Raw genomic sequence first — 20,688 nt, 5'->3', positions numbered from 1 at the left:
AAGTTTGTTTTAGATATACAAAAGACTAACTCCACATCCCGAAGGGTCTCCCAACCTGACCTACACCAGTCGGGGTTTTTATACTATGTGGGCTGCCATCGTTAAAGGGGAAGCCCTGTCCTGTTACCGGGGAAGTTCATATTCAGTAGAGGTCACAGAGAACCAGATGATCCATCCCCCCTTGACCTCCGTGGGGGTTGTAACTTAAAGCCTGTAACCATTTTTTAGATATGGCATTTCTGTTGAAATGGCAACTTTCACAGCTTTTGATACCGTATGTTACATTCCTCGTTTGCGTGCATTTACAGGGTGATAAGACTTTCAGATGAATGTAAGTTTTCAAATGAAAAGCTATCCTGTCCAACCTTGATGCGATACTTGGTCAAATGCTTCCTTGATGTCAAGGGCAGTCACACTCGCCACATCTCTGGCATTTAGCTCTTTTGCCCATGTTTGAACCAAGGTTGTATTGAGGTCAGGGATTCTGGAAGAACCCAAACTGAGCATCTGAGAAGGTTATTCCTGAGTAAGTGCTGCTTGATAGCACTGTTGATGACTTCTTCCATCACTTTGCTGATGGTGAAGATAGACTGATAGGGTGGTAATTGGCTGGGTTGGATTTATCCTGTTTCTTCTGCATCGGACACACCTGGACAATTTTACACATTACCGGGTAGATGCCCGTGCTGTAGCTGTACTGGAACATCCTGGCTAGGGGTGCAGCAAGTTCTGGAGCACAAGACTTCAGTACTATTGCCGGAATAATGTCAGAGTCCATAGCCTTTACAGTATCCAGTGCCTTCAGACACTTCTTGATATCACGTGGAGTGAATCGTATTGGTGGAAGACTGACATCTGTGATACTGGGGATCTTTGAGGAGAATGAGATGGATTGGCACTCCTTGCTGAAGATTGTTGCATATTCTTCAGCCTTGCCTTTTGCACAGATAGGGTGGGCTCCTCCATCATTGAGGATGGGTATCCATGTTAGTTGTTTAATTGTCCACTCCGATTCATGGCTGGGTGTGGCAGACTGCAGAGCTTAGATCTGATGAGTTTGTTGTGGAGTCGCTTCACTCTGTATATTATTTGCTGCCTATGCTGTTTGGCACACATATATAGTCCTGTGCTGTAGCTTCACCAGGTTGACACCTCATTTTTCGGTATGCAGATTGTGGTTGAATGCAATTTTGCTGCTGCTGCTGTCCCACAGCCCCTCATGGATGCCAGTCTTGAGTTGCTAAATCTGTTTGACGTCTATTCCATTTAGCATGGTGGTAGTGCCACACAACATAATGGAAGGTGTCCTCAATATGAAGACGATCCTTTGTCTCAACAAGGACAGTACGGTGGTCACTTCGACCAATACTGTCATGGACAGATGCATCTGCAGCAGGCAGGTTGGTGAGGATGAGGTCAAGCATGTTTTTCCCCCTCGTTGGCTCCCTCACCACCTGCTGCAGTCCCGATCTAGAAGTTGTGTCCTTTCGGGTCCGGCCAGCTCAGTCAGTCGTGGTGCTGCCGAGCCACTCTTGGTGATGCACAGTGAAGCCCCCCACCCAGAGTATATTCTGTGCCCTTGTCACCCTCAGTGCTTCTTCCAAGTGGCATTCAACATGGAGAAGTACTGATTTATCAGCTGAGGGTCCCGGTACGTGATAATCAGCAGGAGGTTTCCTTTCCCATGTTTAACCTGAAGCCATGAAACTTCATGGGGTCCAGAGTCAATGTTGAGGACTCCCAGGGCATCTCCTCCTGACTGTATACCACTGTGCCGCCACCTCGGTTAGATCTGTCTTGCTCGTGAGTCAGGACATATCCAGGTATGGTGATAGCGGTGTCTGGGACATTATCTGTAAGGTATGATTCTGTGGGTATGACTATGTCAGGTTGTTGCCCGGCTAATCTGTGAGAGCTCTCCTAACTTTAGCACAAGCTCCCAGATGTTAGTAAGGAGGACTTTGCAGGGTTGATGGGGCTGGCTTTGCCGTTTGTCATTTCCCTTGCCGGGATGCTGGGTTGAAAAATGAAATGAAAAATGAAAATCGCTTATTGTCACAAGTAGGCTTCAATTAAGTTATTGTGAAAAGCCCCTAGCGCCACATTCCAGCACCTGCTCAGGGAGGCTGGTACGGGAATTGAACCGTGCTGCTGGCCTGCTTTGGTCTGCTTTAAAAGCCAGCTCTTTAGCCCAGTGAGCTAAACCCTTGGTCAGGGTTGCCAATTGTGGCCACCATGTAGCCCAGTGGACCTGGTTCGGAATGCACCATGCTAACAAGTCGGTCTTTCGGCCCCTGCAGACAATGGATATTGGAATACAACCAGCAATGGTGGCCTTCCTGCTAGTTGCCGCAACCCTGGGAAATGCTCTGTGATTGTACAAGCTGGGGCTGCTTGAGGAGGAGGAGGAAGCTGCAGCAGCGGAGTGGGCAGCCGTGGAGTGTGCAGCAGCAGATTTCGCTGCAGAGGGACAGGTGACAGCCACCCAGGATGGAGAGCGAGCCACCCAACAGGTTAAGGAGGAGGGGATTCCAAAGAGTTGCCGCATGATGTCTCATTGGCCAGCACCGCTAGTCATTCAAGGACCTGCCAGTCCTGGCATGCCGTCAAAGACTCCAGCTGAGCAGAGCGACAGTGCAGCTTATTTGCCAGATGATGGCTCAATTGGCACAGCAGGAGTATGGGGGGGGGGGGACCCGCTCCCAGTGGCCGTCAAGGTGACGGTCGCTCTGAACCTTTACACCACGGGGTCCGTCCAGGTGCCAAGTGGAGACTTCTCCGGGATTTCACAGGTGCATCCGTGCCACCAGGGAGGCCCTGCATGCCCAGTCGGCACAATTCATTCACTTAAATGGGCTCCGCCAACCAGGTTGCCTGGGAAGCGAGGTTCTCCACCCGCCAGGATGCCCCAGGTCCAGGGGGTGATCAACGGAATACATGTCCTCCTGCGGGTACCTGCAGATGTCGGGCTGTTCTACACAAACCGAAAGGGGTTCCACTCGAACTTTCAGCTGATATGTGACCTCAGCTGCGCATCAAACTGGTCCACGGGATGGAGGATGATGACAACTCACTCTGCGATAAGCTCTAGTGCTCCGCATCGTTTGACAATGTCTGATTCCTGCCCACGGTTGCGCTTTCCCGCATCCAACTGGGTGATCCCTGCATGCGAGCTGGCCATTCTATTACATGGTCCCATCAAATCACTGGGGTGGTGGGGACGGTCGGGGGATGTGGAACCCATCAGACCGAGCACTCGGGTTGTAACAGTGGTAACAGGTGTTTAATGTGCCCCAATACCACCTCCTCCCTCAGAATGCCAGATGGCCCCCCAGCTACTCCATAGGATGGGATGTGAGCAGAGCTATCCCCTGAGGCTCCCCCGCTACCTGACACTACCAGCTCTAGGGGTCTGCTGTTGTCTTGACCAGGGTCCGCATGCTCGTGGCCATGGAGCACAGGATGTGGAGCATCGCCATCTGGGACTGTGCCACATCACCCATTGACTGTGCCACCAACTTCTGGATCTGTCACATCAACCAATGACAGTGCCATCTCCCTCTGGGACTGGGCCACCTCCCTCTTTGTCTGCACCACGTCGGCCAGTGCCTGGGCAATGCGGCCCGATGTTTCGGCCGTGGCCTGCTGTGACTGGGCCACACTCTGGAGCGCTGCTGCAATTTCCAGGTGGCTCTGGGACATGGTCACCTGTGAGACGACAATCCAGCCCTGGGCCTTGGCCAGCGCCTGCACAGAATTCCCCAGGTCTTGGACATGCCGATCCATAGCCGAAACCATTGCCCCCAATTCTCCACCGCAGACGTCGCCCATGCTGTGTTACCCTGGGTGGCACGCATGGTAGGCAGCATCTCCTGCTCCTGCACGCGGTTGGACTCCTCCAACTTCCCCTGCAGCTACTGAATGCTTGCCGACAACCTCTCGTGTAGTCCCTGGCTCTGTGACTGCATACTCACGATCGATGGGACTGTCCGTTCCAGAAGCTCAAGACCCATCTGGACGGCAGCTAATCCCTGGGGTCGGCCCACCCTCTGACTGTCTTCCCCCTTGGAGGCTCCTACCTCCACCTGCTTTACTGGAGCAGCTGTGTTGTGAGTACTAGATAGTGTCCCAGGAGTCTCTTCACTAAAGTTCCCAACTGAGGTGAGTGTCTCTGAGATGGTGGAGGGTGTTGGAGACAGCTGTGATGCAAAATCACTGTCATCCTCTGAGCTCCGGGGTCTCCTGATTCTCGGGCGGAGGGCTGGTGTCTGAGCTGCTCTCAGCGTTGGTGCCCAGCTCAGGTTGTGGCACTGGCTGGGGGTGGGAGATGCCTGATGGACCTGCCCCATCCCCAGCAGGTCCTGCAAGACACAAGACAAGACGCATGATTAGACTGTGGGCCATGAGGGGGGAGGGGGGGGGGGGGGGGAGTTGACACAAGTATCATGGGAAACCGCAACTAAGCGGGGTCTCACTTCCTCACCCGTGGCCGAGCTCCACCTCGCAAACCTCCCTTTCCTCTGGGCTGCCAACCACGTCCAGGGCCCTCTGCTCGGCTATGGTGAGGGGCCGCAGCCCCCCCTCCAGTCTTCTCAAGCTTCCGGCTGTTTTCCGCGATATTCTCCTGGTGGGGGTGGGGGGAACACACAAGACGACAGTGTTAGACAGTTCGACTCATGATGGGCAGCCGGTGGTCTCGGTGATCAGAGCGTACAGCCATAGCGGCCGACATGAGTGCCGGCATGTGGTGCAGGGTGGGGGTTTGACCACCCTCCAGATTGGGGGCAGTAGAGTTATGGGTGTGTGGAACGAGGGTTAGTGCCGGGTCACAGTGCCGCCTAATCGGCCTGGCCACCCCGAGGAGGTCATGCAGTTTCTTCCGGCACTGTTGGCCGATCTGGACTACGTTGCCAACGGCGCTCACAGCCTCTGCCACCTATGTCCTGGCACGCCGAATGGCAGCCTCCTTCCTGGGCCGGGGTACAGGGTCAAGCGCCTCTCCTCCACCACGTCCAGGAGGGTCTTAAGCTTGGTGTCGGTGAAACGAGGTGCAGCTCTCTTTGCTGCCATCTTGTTGGCTGGGATGGTGTGTGGGGGGGAGTGAAGTGTGTGTGTATATGCGGCTGCAGATTGTCAGCCTCCTGAGTATCAATCGCAGAACTGACGAATCCGGCTCCATTTCTCATTGGAATCGATCCAGGTTTGGCGCCAGTTTAGATGTGAAAGTCCACAACTTCTGCTTGGCGTCAACACTTAGCCTCAGAAACGGAGAATCCTGCTGCTGTCTGTCTTGCCAAGGAAAGTGAATAAGTAAGAAAATTCATCTGCCAGTAAATGTTCAAACATTTACCTCTGCTCAAACTTTTGAAATCATTTGTATCCTTCCAATAATTTATTAATGGTGATAAATTATGATAATATGTTTCAGTAATATAAAGCTGAACAATCAGATGTTCAGCCTGTCTTGTCACACATACCACCATATTGCTGAAAAATGGCTAACTAACAGTGCACAGGCCTGCAAAACACGATTTAATGCCAGATAAGTTGCTGAGGAGTAGGTGCCCATGACGTGAACCATAGTCAAAACGTCTCAAAACAAATATACAAGAAACAGCAGAAAGTTGCTAAGCCTGTTGGCGTCATGTTCAGGTTAGTTTTATGATAAGAAAAACTTCCAAAAATGTTGTACCCAACAGTTAAATAGCAAGCTCCATAAAGAAATATTGCCTGGTTTCAATGCTGTGCATGAAATGGTTGCATGCTATGGTAAATATCAATGTGTTTCAGTATTAATTGAACAATATTGAATCATTTATCAGTACTTCGAAAAACAGAAGACTGTATCATTGTTAAAATATAAATTTGGTGCACATATTAAAAGATAACTAATTCATCATTAAATTTTCTCCCATCCCAGATTAATCTGGGCATTACAGATTTCAGTGAGACTGAAATTACCAAAAGAGTCTGAGGACCTACCAGCACATGTTCCACGAATAGCACGAACTGTAACTTCTAGGAATCCACAGTACAAGCGCAGGCAACAGCACATTGTCAGCTCTCTTCTGCGCCAGATTATCTACAGTAAACCCTTCCATGTGACTAGGTTATATAACTCACTGAGAAATCTAAACTATGGACCTTCGATTCATATATTAAGTATTCTTTTTGTTTTCTTTAATAAGCTCACTCTACCTGTGCTTTTCCTGTATTTAAATCTACTGGGGGAATGTTAAAAGACTTGTTTTTAATTTGTAACAATTCCTAAAACCATAAGACATAGCAGAATTAAGCCATCTATTCTGCCCAGATATTTAATCGTGGCTGATATGTTTCCCATCCCCATTCTCCTGCCTTCTCCCCAGAACCCCTGATCCCCTTGGTAATCAAGAACCTATCTATCTTTGTCCTAAAGACGCTCAGTGATTTGGCCTCCACAGCCTTCTGCAGCAATGAGTTCCATAGATTCACCATCCTCTGGCTGAAGAAATTCCTCCATCTCAGTTTTAAAGGAACGTCCCTTCAGTCTGAGGCTGTGGCCTCTGGTTCGAGTTTTTCCTACTCGTGGAAACATCCACTCCATGTCCACTCTATCCAGGCCTCTCGGTATCCTGTAAATTTCAATAAGATCTCCCCTCAGAACTCCAACGGGTACAGACCCAAAGGCATCCATTCATTGCATCCACTTCTATAGTGTCGGCTATGTCTCAGTTGATAGCACACTTACCTCAGAATCACAAGTTTCTGGATTCAAGTCTCACTGCAGGGCTTGAGCACAAAAATCTAGGCTAACACTCCGCTGTACTGAGGAAGCACTGCGCAGTCAGTGGTACTGGGCTGGATTCTCCGGTCGCCGACGCCGAAATCGCTTTCTTCGAAAAGCCAGAGAATCACGTTTGCCCAGCGAATCGGGGGCGGCGCCGTGTTCGTGATGCTCCGCACCCTCAGGTAGTGCACTCGTAGAGTATGGCGCGTGTCTTATTGACAGCCTGAAGCCATTGTCTGAGGCCAGCCCCCTGATGCTCCATCACCGACCGGCCGAGTTCCCGACAGCACAGGACACGTGTGGTCTCATCCATGGGAACTCGGTGTGGCCGCTGCAGACTCAGTCCAGTGGTGCCACAGTCGAGGGAGGGCCGATCTGCAGGTGGGGGGGGTAAATTATTCCGGGCTGGCGGCACTGTGGTGGGGCGGTCCGGGGCGCACCAGCCAGCCGAAGGGGGCGGAACTATTTCGCGGTCTGAGTCCGCGAGCAGCCTCCGCCATGAAGCACGGGCGGGACTATTTCGCGGGCTGAATCCACGAGCAGCCTCCGCCATGAAGTACGGCACTTCCGCTGCAAGCCGCCGCTGTGTGAATGCATGGACTCGGCAATTCTCCAGGCCGTATCGACAGCTAGATCTAAGTGCTCTATGTTGTCAGCCTGCCAGCCCCCAGCAAGATGGGGAATCGGTGGCCGTCAAGCACCAGTTTTCCATCGTTCCCACGCTGACGTGGGGACATAGCCCCAGAATTGGAGAATCCAGCCAACTGTCTTTTAGTTGAGACATTAAACCAAGGCTGTACCTGCCTGCGAGGGTGATCCCATTATTTCAAAGGAGAGTTGAGGCCGTGAAATAAAAGCATAAATATTAGCAGCATGGATATGAAGATGGCTGAGTGCGAGTAGTAGTGAATGATTGTTTTTAAGACTGGAGGAAGGAACCAGTGGGATTCCCTGTGGCCAGTACAAGGACCATTGCTTTTGTTGCTAAATATTAATGACCATGATTTAGCTGCACAATTTCAAAATTGCAGAATTTGGAAGCATTGTGAATAGTGAGAAGGATTTTGATAGACTTCAAGAGGACATATTATGGGCAGTTTGAATTTAATACAAAAAAGTGTGAAGTGATACAATTTTGATAAGAATGAGGAGAGGCAATGTAATCAAAATGGTACAGTGCTGACGGGACTGCAGACAGAGAAAGCTGGGGGTACATGTGCAATTGTTGAAGGTGGCGTGACAGATTGAGAAAATGGTTGAAAAGGCAAATGCAATCCTGGGCTTGGAATCGTCTAGTGCAGTAGCTAGGAGGCTATGGCATACATTAAAACACTGCCTCAGCCTCAACTGGAGCAAAGTGTCCAGTTCTGGGCATCACACTTTAAGAAGGATGTGAACACTTTGGAAAGGGTTCAGGAAAGGTTTCCAATAATAGTACCAGGGATGAGCGATTTCAGTTATGTGTATGGATTGAAGAAGCTGGTAGCTGGTATTCTGCTTTGATAAGAAGTGAGAGGATATTTATGAAAGTGTTCAAAATCTATCCACGAACGATTGCAATTCAAAACAGAAAGTACCCGTGTCAATATTCCTCCATCATGGATAGTTCAATATTCTACCTCAAAAACGAAAAGGAAATCACTCCTTCAGGCTGTGTTAACACAAAACATGTAGTCCCCCTGGTGATGATTAATTTCCTAGCTATAACTCACCATTCCTTTATTGTGTATCGCAGATTTAGATTTAGAACAGTACAGCACAGAACAGGCCCTTCGGCCCTCGATGTTGTGCCGAGCAATGATCACCCTACTCAAGCCCACGTATCCACCAGTAACTCTACAACCCCCATTAACCTTTTTTTTTTTTTTCGGACACTAAGGGCAATTTAGCCTGGCCAATCCACCTAACCTGCACATCTTTGGACTGTGGGAGGAAACCGGAGCACCCGGAGGAAACCCACGCACACACTGGGAGGACGTGCAGACTCCGCACAGACAGTGACCCAGCCGGGAATTGAACCTGGGACCCTGGAGCTGTGAAGCATTTATGCTAACCACCATGCTACCGTGCTGCCTGGTTTAGAATCATAGAATGGTTACAGTACAGAAGGGGCCATGCAGCCCATCGTGTCGCTACAAGAGTAACTCTACTAGTCCTACTCCCCTACACTTGGTCCAGTGACTATTTCTCTTTAGGTGCTTATTCAATTTTCTTTTTAAAACCCACAATTTAATCTGTCTCCACCACACTTTCAGGCAATGTATTCCAGATCCTAACCACAGTGTAAAACAATTCCTCGTGTCTCAATTGCTTCTGTTGACAATCATGTTCAATCAATGTCTTCTCTGTTGTGACCCTACTGCCAATGGTAACAGTTTCTATCTATTACTCTCCTTAGACCCCATTCCATTTTTGAGGTAGAATATTGTACTGTCCATGAGCATTCACTGCTCTGAACGCAATAATGTCATTCGGTAACTGGTGGGTAAAAACTGTTGCCCATGATGATTTTGCAAATTGTTAATATAAGAGAGGAATGGTTCATAGAATCATATAATTTACAGTGCAGAAAGAGGCCATTTAGCCCATCAAGTCTACACCAGCCCTTGAAAGAGCACCCTATTTAAGCCCATGCCTCAATGCTATCCCCGTAACCCCACCTAACCTTTTTAGGACACTAAGGGGCAATTTAGCATGGCCAATCCACCGAACATGCACATCTTCGGACTGTGGGAGGAAACTGGAGCACCCGGAGGGAACCCACGCAGACACAGGGAGAACATGCAAACTCCACACAAACAGCCACCAAGGGCGGAATTGAACCTGGGTCCCTGGAGCTGTGAGGCAGCAGTGCTAACCACTTTCCCACCATACCTACCTGGGTGTAGGTTTTGGAAAATGTTTTGATTGATATTCCACAGTATCTGGGGCGAAATTCTCCGACCCCGGGGCCGCTGAAAATCCCGCCCCCGCCGTGGCAGAAATTCTCCGCCACCTGGGAATTGGCGGGGGTGGGAATCGTGCCACGTCGAGCGGCGAGCCCCTGCGGCGATTCTCTGGCCCGCGATGGGCCGAAGTCCCGCCGCTGGGAGGCCTCTCCCGCCGCCGAGGTTTGAACCACCCCTGGTGGTGGCGGGATCGGCGGCGCGAGCGGGCCCCCAGGGTCCTGGGGGGGGGCGCGGGGCGATCGGACCCCGGGGGGTGCCCCCACGGTGGCCAGGCCCGCGATCGGGGCCTACCGATCGGCGGGCGGGCCAGTGCCGTGGGGGCACTCTTTTTCTTCCACCACGGCCTCCACCATGGTGGAGGCGGAAGAGAATCCCCCAGCGCGCATGCGCCGGTGGTGACGTCAGCGGCAGCTGCTGCTGACGTCACCACCGGCGCATGCGCGAAGCGGCGAAGGCCTTTTGGCCAGCCCCGGCGGCGGGCGTCAAAGGCTGCTGGTGCCGGTTTTGGCGCCAGTCGGCGTGGTGCAAACCGCTCCGGCGCGGGCCCAAAGCTTTTTGCATACAATAGATTTCTTGAATTGTAGTGATCATTGTCTTGTAGGGAAATGCAGAAAGCATTTTGCATATAACATGAAATGGTGTTGCTGCTGATATCTGCATTCACTGTGTTCAACCCAGTAATGTCATTAGGTACAAACAACAGAAAATGCTGCAAAATCTCAGCAGGTCTGGCAGCATCTGTGGATCGAGAACAGATTAGGTTGCGGTATAGGGTGGGGGAGTGGACCTGGGTAGAGTACTCCTTCAGAGGGTCGCTGCAGACTTGATGGGCCAAATGGCTTCCTTCTGTCCTGTAGGGATTCTATGATTCTATGAAATGAAAATAAATTGCTGGAAATAAAAATGGGGTGAAGGTGGAGGAGAGAGTTCCCAGTCTGAAGTTGTTGAACTCACTGTTAAGTCCAGAAGGATATATTTGCCAATCTCCCCCTCGCCTCCACCTACCGCTGGGCACCTATCTAGCCTAATCGGAAGATGAGGGGCGTGATTCTCCGCAAATGCGGAGAGTCGTGAAGGCTGCCATGAAACTGGCCGTGTTTCACGGCAGCCTCCGCGCCCCCTCCCGGGACCCGATTCTGCTCCCCGGTTGGGGCTAGCAGCGGGGCCCCGTGAACTCCGGCATCGCAGGCTTAGCAAACTTCGCTAAGCCTGCGTGCCAAGGTTAACGCCGGCTGATGCAAACGATGACGTCAGCCACGCATGCGTGGATTGGACGGCTCCAATCCGCGCATGCGCGGATGACATCATCACGCATATGCGTGAAACCCGCGCATGCGCGGGCCGTTATGCCCCTCAGCCGCCCCGCGGACTGATCCAGCGGGGCGGCGGAGGAACAAATAGTGCGCGGGGTTCGGACCCGCTGCCCGTGATCGGTGGGCACCGATCGCGGGCCCATGCCACGGCCGTGCCAATCGGTGGCATGGTTCTCCAGAACGGCACTTTGCGGCCGTTTTCACGAACTGTGAGCAGGTGTGTTGGAGTTCGTGAAAACAGCCGTAAAAACCTGGGAAATCGGCCCATCGGCTAGGGGAGAATCGCTGCTCGCCGTAAAAAAATGGCGAGCAGCGATTCGTGTTGTGGGGCGGCCATGGGGGGGGGGGGGGAGAATAGCGGGATGTCGGGAAGGCCCTCCCGCTATTCTCCGACCCGTCGTGGGGGGCGGAGAATCGCACCCGAGGTGTTTTTCCTCCAGATTTTCCCCCAGTTGCGCTGGGCTTCACTGGAACATTGCAGCAGGCCAAGGGTGGACATGTGGACATGAGAGCAGGATGGTGAGTTGAAGTGGCAAACGGCAGAAAGGTCTGGATCCGGCCTGTGGACAGACCGAATGTGTTCCGAAAAGTGATCACAAAGTCTGTGTGTAGTCTCTCCAATGTAGGGTAGACCGCATTGGGAGCAATGAATGCAATGGTTCAGATTGAAGGAGGTGCACATGAAGCGCTGCCTCAACTGAAAAGAATATTTAGGCCCTTGGATGATGAGCGGGTGGAGGTGGGGGACGTTGTTGCACCTTCTGCGATTGCATGGGGATGTTTTGGGTGCGATGGAGGAGAGGACCAGTGTATCCCAGAGGGAACGATCCCTGTGGAATGATAGACATAAAATTTACAGTGCAGAAGGCGGCCATTCGGCCCATTGAATCTGCACCGGCCCTTGGAAAGACCACCCCACTTAAGCTCACCCCTCCGCCCCATACCCGTAACCCAGCAACCACGCCCAACCCCTTTGGACACCAAGGTCAATTTAGCATGGCCAATCCACCTAACGAGCACGTCTTTCAGGACTTGTGGGAGGTAACCGGAGCACCCGGAGGAAACCCACGCACACATGAGGAGAACGTGCAGACTCCACGCAGGCAGTGACCCAAGCCAGGATTCGAACCTGGAACCCTGGAGCTGTGAAGCAATGTGCTGACCACTGTGCTACTGTGCCACCACAATGATGACAGAAGGAGTGGGACCAACCACATCCAGGGCCCGCTGCTTTGCAGCGGTGAGGAGCTGCACGTCCTGCGGTCCACTGACAGTCTTCTCCCTCTCCCAGAGGTTATGGATGGCCTTCTATGGGAGGGAGTGAGGAAATAGAAAACGCACAGTGTTAGACTGTCCGATGGATGTAACTCAGAGTGGGTAGCTGATGGTTTCAGTTGCCAGGGAACCCGACCATGGTGGCCATTATGGGTAGCGGCATCTGGTGCAGGGTGAGGGTTCGCCTGCCCCTGGTTTGGGGTGGGGATGATTATGGGTGTGTGGGACGGGGGTTTGTGCCAGGGGCACAGTACTGCCTACTCATCCTGGCCGCCCTGAGAAGGTCATGTAGTTTCTTCCGACAGCAAAAGTGGCACCGCACCTGGACCGGTTCAAAGACCTTTAAGGGGCTAACACTGGCACCACGTAAAACACAATCGAGTCCAATGAGAAACAGTGTGGGATTCACTGGCCTCTGCCACCTGCGCCCTGGCACGGCGAAGGGTGGTGCTGGCAGCTTCCTTCCCAGGCCGGTGTACAGGGCCAACCACCTCTCCTCCACAGCTTCCAGCAGGGTCTCGAGCTTAGTGTTTGTAAAGTGAGGTGCCGCTCTCCTCCCTGCCATCTTGTTGGCTGGGATGGTGTGTGGGGTGAAGTGTGTATATGCAGCTGCAGCTTGTCAGCCTCCCACTGTCAATCCTGGACCCGGTTAATCCGGCACCATTTCCCACCGGAATCGACTGTGTTCCAAGTGGTGACGGTGCTAGCCCCTTAACTGCAGCCGTTGAATCGGTCAGGTGCAGCGCCAGTTTTGCTGTTGTAAAACTCCACAAATCCTGCCCTTGCATCAACACTAAGGGTGCAATTCTCCGGAACAATTTCTAATTTAATTTGTTGCAGGTTTTTCAGTGAGTTTCCTGCTGGCTCTGCCGGCAGGTTCCCCACCGATTATTCAATGACACTTAGTAATTTTTTGGAGTCCTAGGGAGTTTCTCACCGGCTTTGCCCACACTTGGAATTTTTTTAGCACTGGGGAGCTGAACTCTGAGATCAGGCTACCATTTTGAAAGGGTGCCCCGATCTCTAAGTGAGCTTATGAGTCCCCCACACTCCCCCACCACTGGGCAATGTCACCCTCCACACATGGGCAGAATGTCACAACCCACCAAGTGAGGACACCCGTTATGGGGTCCCCCCCCTCTTCAGGACCCTCCCACACCCACTTACAACCCCCCTAATCCAGGACCCCCACCCGTCTCGCCTCTCCAACCTCAGAGGCCCCAACTTGCCTTTCCTGCACAACCCCACCCTTCAAACCTCCTCTTTGCCCTCCTTTCATGGGCATGGACCCACTCTGGCTCTGACCCTTGGCAGTGCCACCCTGGCACTAGGGCATACTTGTACTGGCACCCTGCAAATAGGGCAGTGCGCCTGCCAGCTTGGCCATGCCAGGTGGCAGTGCCAAGGTGCCCACATCCCAGGGGGGGGCCAGGGAGCCACCCTGACTACCCAGGGGTCTCCGATGGCCTGGGTGCCGTTCCACCTGGTCCATGTTTGTTTGGACCAGTGCTGAATGGCGCCTCAGTGGGTAGGCCAATAGATCCTACGTTGTCGGCAGATACCGGGCAAGTTTTCCAAAGCTGGTTTAAAACCGGTTTTGGCATGCACGGTTTGGTCCCACCCCTTCTGCGAAAGATTTTCCCAGCATTCACCAGCTGCACAGTGCTCAAGGGAGAGTGCAACACGGCCAGTGGATCGTGTCTTTTGTCACGGGAATGGAGAATTCCGCCCAATAACCTTTTATTTAAAAAACTTTTACATGGCCCTGTATCCTTGCTGCCAACAGTTTTTCCTGGCCTGCTGTAGTTGTACACACAGTTAAAATGGCATGCTGCCTCAATTTAATCATCAAGTCACAACACTGCAATTTAAGATGGGCCTGATGTCAGAAATGGGGCAAAGCCACTTGCCGGCCCCCCCTCCCCCCACCCAGTACGGGTTTAATATCTTGAACTTGCAATGTTAAAGCTATAATAGAGCTTTTAGCCCATGACCTACAGATTTAGAAGCAACTGAATAAGCTGCCATTTAATATTGAAACTCAACACCGATAGATTGTCAATAACGTATTATTTTCCAAGCAACTTGAATGAGCCTATAGCCTAAAAATTGCTGTTACCTCCATCAAAATTAGCAATGCCGCAGAGTGAGAATGAAGATTCCATGCACTTGTTCATCCTTTTGCAGTTGTTGATAAGGTTAGCTCCAGACAATTGAAACGTCCTCTGACACTGCTGCCCAGTTGAAGCCAGAAATGTGATCCTTAATGATGGGCCCTCAACAGGGGTTTGGTAATCCTATACCAAAACAATCTACAATGCTTAGCATTGTCCAGAGGCTTATTCAAACACTGCATTTACTTAACTTCCTCACGCATTGATCCTCAGTAGGTTGGAGCCTTTGGTTCAAAAATGTATTTGGATAAAATCCTTAAATACCAAAAACAGCCAAAGTGGTTGATACTGGCTGATTTCCAGCATACAATTTTCAACATTAAAATGTATTGAAGAGTGATACAGGAAATAGTTGGGATAGATGTGCATTAAAGTGCCTGGTGTAAGATGATGCAAATAGCATGCTATTAGAATTTTTTCGTCATTTATACCACTTACAGAAGTCAACAGATTGGGTTGGATTTGTTTATTGTCATGTGTACAGTAAAGTATTTTTCTGCAAGCAGCTCAACAGATCATTACGTACATGGGAAGAAAAGGGAATAAAAGAAAATACATAATTGTGCAACACCAGGTATACAATGTATCTTATGTATAACCACCGGCATCGGATGAAGCATACAGGATGTAGTGTTAATGAGGTCAGTCCATAAGAGGGTAATTTAGGAGTCTGGTAACAGCGGGGAAGAAGCTGTTTTTGAGTCTGTTCGTGCGTGTTCTCAGACTTCTGTATCTCCTGCCCGATGGAAGAAGTTGGAAGAGTGAGTAAGCCAAGTGGGAGGGGTCTTTGATTATGCTGCCTATTTTCCCCAGGCAGCGGGAGGTGTAAATATAGAGTCAAATGGATGGGAGGCAGGTTTGTGTGATGGACTAGGCGGCATTTACGACTCTCTGAAGTCTCTTGCGGTCCTGGTCCGAGCAGTTGCCATACCAGGCTGTGATACTTTCTATGGTGCATCTGTAAAAGTTGGTAAGGGTTAATGTGGACATGCCAAATTTCCTTAGTTTCCTGAGGAAGTATAGGCGCTGTTGTGCTTTCTTCATGGTAGCTCGACGTGGGTGGACCAGGACAGATTTTTGGAGGTGTGCACCCCTAGGAATTTGAAACTGCTAACCATCTCCACCTCAGCCCCGTTTATGCTGACAGGGGTGTGTATAGTACTTTGCTTCCTGAAGTCAATGACCACCTCTTTAGTTTTGCTGGCATTGAGGGAGAGATTGTTGTCGTTGCACCACTCCACTAGGTTCTCCATCTTCCTCCTGTATTCTGAGTCATCGTTATTCGAGATCCGGCCCACTATGGTCGTATCGTCAGCAAACTTGTAGATGGAGTTGGAACCAAATTTTGCCACGCAGTCGTGTGTGTACAGGAAGTAGAGTAGGGGGCTAAGTACGCAGCCTTGCAGCGCCCCATTATTGAGGACTATTGTGGAGGAGTTGTTGTTGTTCATTCATATTGATTGTGGTCTGTTGGTCAGAAAATCGAGGATGCAGTTGCAGAGTAGGGAGCCAAGTCCTAGGTTTTTGAGCTTTGGTGTGAGCTTAGCTGGGATTATGATGTTGAAGGCGAAGCTGTAGTCAATAAATAGGAGTCTGATGTAGGAGACAAGGCATTCTGGGAGTATGGAGGTGATGCGCTTCATGATCAACCTGTCGAAGCAATTCATTGCGACTGAAGTCAGGGCCACCGGACGGTAGCCATTGAGGCACGTTGCCTGGTTCGTCTTTGATACCGGTATGATGGTGGTCTTCTTGAAGCAGGTGGGGACCTCTGAGTGGAATAGGTACAGGTTGAAGATGTTTGTGAACATATCTGCGATTGAGCCATGGTTTCCGGCTGGGGAACGTATGTACTGCTTTCTTTGGCACGCAGTTGTCCACACATTTGCTGATGAAGTCTGTGACGGTGGTGGAATACTCATTTAAGTTGGTCGCTGAGTTCTTAAATATGGACCAGTCCACTGTCTCTAAGCAGTCACATAAGAGCTCTTCTGTTTCCTCGGACCAGCACTGCACGATCTTCTTAGCTGGATTCTCCCACTTGAGTTTCTGCTTGTATGCCGGGAGAAGGAGTCTTATGGTCTGATTTCCCAAAGTGCGGTCAGTGGATGGAACGGTAGGCACCCTTGATTTTTGAGTAGCAGTGGCCAAGACTGTTGTCACCCCTGGTGGGACAGGAGATGTGCTGTTTGTGGTGAATGTACATCATGTAATTCACACTGTATAGTATTGCGTTCACACTGTATAGCATTGTGTCCTTGTGGGCTCTGTCTGTGAGCCGTTGCGCGGCTCTGCCCACAGGGGTAGATGAGGAGCATGTACAGGGCTCCACCCTCGGCTCCGCCCATGGCCCCTTCCACTACCGGAAGTATAAAGTGATGCAGCCTTGCAAGTCTGCCCTCAGTTCTTCTGGTCGCAGGCAAGCTCAGTTGTAAGTCTATTAAAACCACAGTTTACTTCCTATCGTGCCTCGAGTAAATTGATGGTCACATCGATTTAATAGACTTAAGAAAACTACTATGGAATCAGCCCTCAAACCTGATCAACTATAACTCAACCCGCAGAGGCGAAGGAAATCTTTCTACACTGGCTTCGGTGTTTCAAGGCCTACCTGGCTGCACGACTACCTCCGAAACTACAGATGAGCAGAAACTCAGCCAACTGCACGCACGGGTGAGCCATCGCATCTCTACGCAACTCAACAGTACCGTCTCGTACACCGAGGGCCTCGCTATGCTCGACCGATTATACATGCGGCCTGTAAACGAGGTCTACGCGCGGCACATTTTCGCTACCTGCCGCCAGCGCCCCGCAGAGTCGCTAGAGGACTACCTGCGCGGCTTAAAAGCCCTTAAACGAGAATGTAACTTTCAGGCTGTAACTGCCTCCCAGCATATGGAACTCGCTGTCCGTGATGTGTACATTGCGGGGGTCCGGTTTATTTATGTGCACCAGCGACTACTCTAAAAAGGGGCCCAGAACTTGGAGGACACGGTAGTGCTAGCAACCTCAATGGAGGTTGCGTTTCAAAGTCTCAACTCATTCCCCGCAGACCAAGCGACCCCATCATCGACCCCATCATGGACCCCGACCAGCGACTGCCCCAGGCCTGCGCCGCCCGGCCACCCACCCACTATGGAGCGCCAGCGTGCCATTTTTGTGGCCAGCCCCAACACCCACGGCAGCACTGCCCGGCTCGCAATGGAACCTGCAGCAGCTGCGGTCGAAAAGGACATTATGCCAAAGTATGCCTGTCGAAATCAAAGCCCTCTAACTCCCCCGCAGTCCAGAGCAATCACTCCTCCAACTCGCAGACCCCGTAATGTTGCAGCGTGTCTGCCGACTCCGCCTCCACCCGACATGTGTGACTCACGGGGGCCACCATCTTGGCAATCCTCCCCCACGAGGCCGGCCATGTGCGAGTCATGGGGGCTGCCATCTTGGGCGCCATCTTCCTCGCTGTCCGCCACGTGCGATCCATGGGGGCGGCTATCTTGGACGCCATCTTCTTCATCGCCCGCCACATGTGATCAACGGGGGCCGCCATCTTGGCCCTCACCCGAAGTTCACCTCGACGACTACGACCTCCGCGGACAGTCATCACTGGGCCACTCCAGCACTGCTGATTGAGCCACCGACTACCCGCAACACAACGCAGTCACGTTGGCCCAGTCGCGTCCGAAGAACCTCAGGAGCTCGATGTCTGTTCAAGTCAACGGATACAAGACGCCGTGCCTCTTCGACTCTGGGAGCACCGAGAGCTTCGTACATCCTGACCTGGTAAGACGCTGTTCGCTCCCTATCTTCCCTGCACGGCAAACTATCTCCCTCGCCTCGGGTTCGCACTCGGTCCAAATACAAGGGCACACCGTTGCGACCCTAACGATACAGGGCGCCAGCTACTCTAATTTCCATCTGTATGTACTCCCTGACCTCTGAGCCCCACTCTTACTCAGGCTCGACTTTCAGTATAACCTCAGGAGCCTCACACTCAGCTTCGGCGGACCCCTACCTCCTCTCACTATATGCAGCTTAGCGACTCTAAAGATCGACCCCCCCTCCACTCTTCGCTAACCTAACGGCTAACTGTAAACCAGTAGCCACTCGCAGCAGGCGGTACAGCCTGCAGGACAGAGTATTCATTACAGCCGAAGTCCAGTGGCTGCTACGTGAGGGAGTCATAGAGGCCAGTAACAGCACCTGGACAGCTCAGGTGGTGGTCGTCAAGACCGGGGAAAAGTTTTGGATGGTGGTTGAATACAGCCAAACCATTAACCGGTTCACGCACCTCGATGCGTACCCCCTCCCCAGAATTGCAGACATAGTCAACCAGATCGCCCAGTACCGCATCTTCTCCATGGTGTATCTGAAGTCTGCACACCACCAGCTCCCAATCCGCCCGGAGGACCGCCACTACACGGCGTTCGAGGCAGATGGCAGCCTCTTCCATTTCCTCCAGGTCCCCTTTGGCGTCACGAATGGGGTCTCGGTGTTCCAACGAGCAATGGACCGAATGGTGGACCAGTACGGACTGCGGGCCACGTTTCCGTACCAGGATAACGTCACCACCTGCAGCCATGACCAGCAGGACCACGATGCCAAACTCCACCGATTTCTCCAAACTTCCCAGAAGCTCAATCTCACCTCCAATAAGGAGAAATGCATTTTCCGCACTACCAGACTAGCCATACTCGGCTATGTCATGGAAAACAGAGTCATGGGCCCCGACCTGGACCGTATGCGTCTTACAACTCCCTCTCCCTCATTGTCCCAGGACCCTCAAGAGGTGCCTGGGATTCTTCTCTTATTATGCCCAGTGGGTCCCCCAGTATGCGGACAAAGCCCACCCACTATTTAAGACCACACTCTTCCCACTGTCAGCAGAGGCCTTCAACTGCATCAAGGAGGACATCGCCAAAGCCGCCATGCGGGCGGTGGATGAATCCGTCCCCTTTCAGGTGGAGAGCAACGCCTCAGAGGTCGCTCTCGCCGCCACTCTGAACCGGGCAGGGAGACCAGTAGCTTTCTTCTCCCGAACCCTCTCCGCTTCGGAACTTCCACACTCCTCAGTCGAAAAAAGAAGCTCAAGCCATTGTGGAAGCCGTACGGCACTGGAGGCACTACCTCGAAGGCAGGAGGTTCACCCTCATCACCGACCAGAGATCGGTTGCCTTCATGTTCGACAACTCGCAAAGGGGCAAAATAAAAAATGATAAAATCTTGAGATGGAGGATCGAACTCTCCACCTATAATTATGACATCATATATCGACCGGGGAAGCTCAACGAGCCCCCAGATGCCCTGTCCATGCACATGCACCAGCACGCAAGACGGCCGCTTAAAGGCTATCCACAACGACCTCTGCCACCCGGCTCGCCCACTACATCAAAGCCCGAAATCTGCCTTTCTCTACCGAGGAGGTAAAAGCCATCATTAGGGATTGCCCGATCTGCACGGAGTGCAAACCGCACTTCTATAGACCAGACAGGGCCACCTGGTAAAAGCTTCCCGGCCCTTTGAACGCCTGAGCATCGATTTCAAAGAGCCACTCCCCTCGACCAATCGAAATGTGTACTTCCTCAACGTCACAGACGAATTCTCCCGCTTCCCCTTTGCTATCCTGTGCCCCGATATGACCTCCCACACAGTCATCAGAGCCCTGCACAGTGTCTTCACCCTGTTTGGCTTCCCCAGTTACGTACACAGCGACAGGGATTCGTCCTTCATGAGCAACGAGCTGCGTCAATACCTGCTCGACAAGGGCATCGCTTTGAGCAGGACTACCAGCTATAACCCCAGGGGGAACGGGCAGGTGGAGAGGGAGAAGCAACGATCTGGAAGACCGTCCTACTGACCCTACGGTCCAGGAATCTCCCGGCATCCCACTGGCAGGAGGTCCTCCCCGGACGCGCTCCATGCAATTAGGTCCCTCATGTACACTGACACTAACCAGACCCCTCACGAGCGATTATTTGTTTTCCCTAGGAGCACTACCACGGGGGCTTCGCTCCCATCTTGGTTGAGGACACCGGGCCCAGTTCTCCTCCGGAAGCACATCCAGACACATAAAACGGACCCACTAGTAGAAAGGGTACTACTACTACACTTGAACCCACACTACGCCTTTATTGAACACCCCGACGGCCATCAGGACACTGTTTCCCTCCGGGACCTGGCGCCTGCAGGATCCACCACTACCACCACCACCG

The 20,688-nt window shown here is 52.0% G+C and overlaps 1 protein-coding gene across 2 annotated transcripts in view; it reads left to right on the top strand.

Annotated features, from left to right (window-relative positions):
* Positions 1 to 20,688, top strand: part of rorb (RAR-related orphan receptor B) — a 258,673-nt gene that overhangs the window by 76,421 nt on the left and 161,564 nt on the right. The gene's annotated exons all lie outside the window — the stretch shown is intronic.

Source organism: Scyliorhinus canicula, chromosome 8 (genome assembly GCF_902713615.1).
Source record: "Scyliorhinus canicula chromosome 8, sScyCan1.1, whole genome shotgun sequence".
NCBI lineage: Eukaryota > Metazoa > Chordata > Chondrichthyes > Carcharhiniformes > Scyliorhinidae > Scyliorhinus > Scyliorhinus canicula.
The sequence above is the reverse complement of the archived record's forward strand: the minus strand, read 5'-3'. Positions and strand labels throughout refer to the sequence as shown.